Genomic DNA, 5,000 nt, shown 5'->3' on the forward strand with positions numbered 1-5,000 from the left:
TTCATCGCTGACAAAATCCTTCCTAATCCTCTTTAAAATGAGAGAAAACGACGGAGGTTTTGGAGGGAAGGAAGGCGAACGAACACACAAAAATAAGCCAAAGAAAAGGCGGGAGAAAAGCTGAGATAAAGAGGAGATAGAGACAAAAAGGACAAAGAAGCGGAGTAAGCACATACTGAGATGAAGGTCTTAAAATATAATGCTGAGAAGGGAGGATCGGAATGGACGTTGGCAGAGGAGGAGGAGGAGGAGGAGGAGGAGGTGGAGGGAGGAGGAGGAGGAGGAAGAGGAGGAGGAGGAGGAGGAGGAGGAGGAGGAAGAGGAGGAGGAGGAGGAGGAGGAGGAGGAGGAGGAGGAGGAGGAGGAGGAGGAGGAGGAGGAGGAGGAGGAGGAGGAGGAGGAGGAGGAGGAGGAGGAGGAATAAGAATAAGAATAATTAGAAGAAAAAGAAGATGAGGAGTAGGAGGAGGGGGAGGAGGCAGAAGTAGAAGTGGATGATGGAGAAATAGAAAAAGGTAGAAAAGGGGATGGTGTAAAAGAAATGGAAGCTGCAGTAGTAAAGTAATTGCAAATTGCAGGTGAAAAGTAAGTGAACGAGTAAGTTGCAGTAGAAACAGACTGGAACACGAAGGGAAGGGAAGAAGAAACGGTCAGAACAAAGCAGAAAGTGCAAGCGCTGAGCAGTCGCGGGGAGCTGACGCAGGAGCCGACTCAGCGAGCGCGCGGGCGGCGGGCGAGGCGGGCGAGGGGCGGAGTCCGGGCGCTTCACGTGAGCAGCACGAGGGGAGTCCGGCGGCCAGCAGCCTCTACCTGCGGCTCTTGGCGGCTCTCCGCTCGCCGACCGCGACGCCGGGGCATTCCTGGGCCACGGAGCCTCTCGCAGGGATGATTTCGTCCCCTCTGAACTCTTGCATCACCCGACGAACTTACGCACACGCACAGCATTTAAGCGGAGTCATGGTATAGCAAACCCCCTTTCCTATCTCTCTCCCCTTCCCCATGCCCCGCCCCCTGGCTCCCCCACCTCGCTCCTTCGGCCGGCGATCCTCCTGCGTCCTTTGAGGTGAGGACGAGGGAGGCCGCAGAAGGGGGGGGGGGGGCTCTGAGGTTACGATGAGCTCGACATCCTTGGGCACGTGCTGTGATTTACCGGCGATGAGGCGGGAGACGTTAAGACTAACGGCCTCTTCGGTGACGTCAGAGCCTGCGTCACAACTACGTCACTGTAGGAGTGACAAGGGACGAGTTGGGGTCAGGGGAGGGAGCAATGTTGGGGGGAGATTGGGCAAGTAAGTTTTATAGTACGACCAGATGTTGGAGTTTCCATAACATTTTCTAAACAGATTTCTCTCTCCAAGAAAAAGTCACGAGCAACAACAAAATTGTTGATATAGTTTTGGATGTAACGCTCATGCAACCGCAGAAGCTTATTCTAGATGAGAATAATGAAGACATTAGGCAAGCGGTAACATCGTCACTTTGTGCAATGCTTTCCTTTGCTTCTCAAACAGATTTAAGGGCATCCCTGTGTCTAGTCCTTTGTTTAACTCAATTATTTCAAGACGTGATCTCTGGCAAAGCAATCACGGATATTTATGATAAGCATAAAAATACCAGAAAAAAGTGGTCTCAGTTGCACTGAAAAGTTTGGAAATAAAATTGCACAACCGTAGCTTAGTTGCCACGATATGAACAGACACACTCGATTATCCTGAAGGTCAGCCATTGTGAAAATAACCAAATTAACGGAGATAATAAGCAGGAAGAATGAAAACTTGAGAAACGAAGAAGGAAAGAGAGAAAGAGAAGAAAAGCCGCGGAGGTTGGTGAAGGCCGGAGCGAACCCGAAGCGCGGCAAGAAGGGTGCAGCTCAGCGGGCAATCACGTGCCGTTCACGCCGCAGTCACCCGCACGTCACCCGCACGTAACAACCCCCCAGCCGCCCGCATGCCTGGACCCTCCTGCCCCTAGGATTCCGAAAACCCTCCCTGGGGAAAGGATTACCACATGGCTTGATCCCGGCGGCCGAAGGGAAGGCGAGGGGCGCTGTAGGGAGAGATCCTTGAACACGTTGGTGGTAACGGGTCGTCCGCCATGTGAAGACGCCCGGGCCAGGGGAACGCTGACGGCCGTCGCTTAGGTTCACGGCCGGCTCGCCCTCATGCACATTTCTCTCCTGGAACGTACATGAGAGCTTGCACGTTCCTCCTTACAATGCTGTCTACAAGGGTGAATGGGCCTACAACTCCACTGCATCAACAAAACCTCCTTTCGACGCGTGAAAAGACGGCGATAAGGGGAAGCAGGCGTCTAATCACGCAGTTTACGTGTGATCTTTACCGCGTGAACACCTCATGATCATATCTGTTAATGAGAAGCAGTCCATGGCTTTTAGCACCTGAAGACACACTCTCTTCGGTACCACTATCAGTTTCCGACGGCGACGCGCGGAGGACAGTTCTCAGAACCTTGTGCACACACGCGGCCATCCCCACACGCAGACACAAGCACAAATACATACACTATACACGCAGGGACACATAAACACATACAAACACACATACACACCCGAAAAGACCCACATCAACCAACATGCCTACATCTACAGCCGTATGCTCCGAAACAGACAGAAACACACCAACTCATGTACGCACTCTGACACACGCCTCCTCGGCCAGCCAATCTGAGAGGCCCCCTGAGGGTACGCCCACTTTAAGAACTCGCTCGCTGGCCACTTGACAGCGCGCATCTCAACGAAGGTTTAAAGAATAGAGAATTCCCGGTAAGTGGATAATCACGATGCATACGCAGAGAGAGAGAGAGAGAGGGAAAAAAAGATACGTAAAGAGAATCAGAGAAAAAAAATGATAACGGTTAAAATCAAAAGGATTAACTGGAGACTAATTATGTATAATGAGGTATGAGGCTGAACAAAGGAATATTGACAAAAATGATAAAAAAATAGATAGCTAAAAAAAGAATAGATAACAAAAAAATATTCATACTCGAGACATGTTATCTGAGTTTTTATTTAACGTCAAGCTCTCTTTAGACTTCCCCCCCCCCCTTAAACGCCATACGTCAGCTTGGGGTCAAGGGTGGGGGGCAGGGCTGTGCTGGGGTAGCTTTGGGATGCCAGGCCTGAATCTAATGTTAAGTATGACGCCAGCGAGACCCCAGACTAGGCTTGGTGTGAAAGGCTTAACCCCTGCGAGACTAAGAGACCCCAGTAAAAAATCTGTGTAACCCCAGTATGAGATCCGAAAATGATCCAAGAAAAAAAAAGAAGTATAACTTTGCGAGCTTCGCAAATGGCCTTTGTGAAAATTATCGGTATATGACCTCTAGAAATGTCCCCGGTGAAAAAATTTCAGGGTAACAACATGAGCTCTGAAAGTGACCCCAGTAAAAAAAAATATCAGTATAGCTCTGCGTGAACTATGAAAGTGACCCAGTGTTTTTTTTCAGTATAGCTCTGTATGGGCTATGAAAGTGACCCTAGTGATGTTTTCTAACTCTACACGAACTCTGAAAGTGACCCCTGTAAAAATAATAATAATAAAAAACAAATCAATATAACCCCACATAAGTTTTCAAAGTGACCCCAGTGGAAAGTCTCATTATGATCTGAAAGTGAATCATCAAGTTGACTGAGTGAGATACCGAAGTGACCCCAGCAAGGCAATGAAGGGACTCCATCCAACACCAGCATGACAGGCCCCACCAACTTCCCTAAATACAATCCTTTTTGAAAACTTTGACCCCCACGGACCCCAGTTAACAGCAAAGGAACCCCACGTGAGATGTCAACGCGGCCTAACGAAACCAACTCTAATGTTACCCCAGGAAATACCCCTCATGAACCCCGACAGGATTTTCCGACCCCAGCCGGAACACTCGACTACCCGAAAATGGAAATCCTAAGCTGCCTCAAGCAAAAGATGAACAGGAGAAAAAAAAGGATTAACCGAAAAAAAAGAGAAAAAAAGGAAAAAGAAGAAGAAAAGAATAAAGATAATTGGCATTTTTACCCTTTCATTTTCTTGAGGACTATCTTTTAAATCTTATTTTCTATCTCTTTCTTAAGATCTTGCGAACCACAATGAGCAGACCGATGGTAACAAACCTAAACCTTTCGTACACATATTACGATATCTAAACTCAATTTCGTTAATATTTCAACAGTATCAATAATAATCTTCATTTTGGCGCGCCTTTAACAGAAAAAAGAGGTGGCCTTTTTTCAAGGGGCGGGCAGGGGCGCTAACCAACTGACCTTTTTTAAATGGCCTAATATAATAGGAGTTACTCCAACTGGTTTGTTTCAGAAAGACCCTGATGTAAAACGGAAAAAAAAACTGATTTTAAATGACCTGTGAGAACGAGGCCATACATATACTATAAATGACCTCCTCTCAAAATGAAACTCGATTTGACCCCTAAACTTGGCCCAAATTGACCCGCACTAAGAAACCCAAAATGAACCCCAAATTAACCCACACTAATACCACTAATGAAAACCAAATTAACTCACACAAGAAACCCAAAATGACCCCCCCCCCCCCAAGCCAACCCAAGCCAGGCCAAACTGAGAGAACACAAAAACACCCAAACGCAGTTCTCGGCATACCAACCTTATGAGACGCTTTCGAACAATGCTTTGCACTGCGCTATATCAGCTCCTGCAAGGAAAATAAGTTGCTGTCACGTCACGGCTTTTGGATGAAAATGATGGGGGTTCACGGGGGTAATGAGTTAATGGGTTTTGGTGGGTGCAGGATGAGTCTGATGGGCGTGAGGTAAGTGCTATGGACGCGTGAAGTATTTGAGTGTGTGTAAGATGAGGCGCAGTGATTCATGGGCGTGGGTGATCTGATGGGGGAGGTAATATGAGGGTGGGATAGCAATGTCGTGACATGACCTAAGGCATGGGACGATATGGGGGCGTGGAGGTGTCATATGGGCGGGAGGGTGTCAGATGGGCGTGAGAGGGTGTAGGT

At 48.1% G+C, this 5,000-nt stretch overlaps 1 protein-coding gene and 1 long non-coding RNA gene across 7 annotated transcripts in view; one reads left to right on the forward strand and one right to left on the reverse strand.

Annotated features, from left to right (window-relative positions):
• Positions 1 to 5,000, reverse strand: part of LOC119573048 (sodium-dependent phosphate transporter 2-like) — a 64,642-nt gene that overhangs the window by 40,055 nt on the left and 19,587 nt on the right. For 2 of the 5 annotated variants that reach the window (XM_037920042.1, XM_037920045.1), the window contains exon 2: positions 4,635 to 4,682. The exons of the other annotated variants lie outside the window; for them this stretch is intronic. The gene's annotated coding sequence lies outside the window, so the exon portion shown is untranslated. The remainder of the gene's footprint in view (positions 1 to 4,634; positions 4,683 to 5,000) is intronic. 5 annotated transcript variants of the gene reach the window in all.
• The window catches only part of LOC119573049, a 47,698-nt gene continuing 45,113 nt past the window's right edge, over positions 2,416 to 5,000 (forward strand). The window contains exon 1 of one of the 2 annotated variants that reach the window (XR_005228758.1): positions 2,416 to 2,782. This is a non-coding gene — a long non-coding RNA (uncharacterized LOC119573049). The remainder of the gene's footprint in view (positions 2,783 to 5,000) is intronic. The other variant, XR_005228757.1, reaches the window with a different exon arrangement.

Source organism: Penaeus monodon, chromosome 5 (genome assembly GCF_015228065.2).
Source record: "Penaeus monodon isolate SGIC_2016 chromosome 5, NSTDA_Pmon_1, whole genome shotgun sequence".
Classification (NCBI taxonomy): Eukaryota; Metazoa; Arthropoda; class Malacostraca; order Decapoda; family Penaeidae; genus Penaeus; species Penaeus monodon.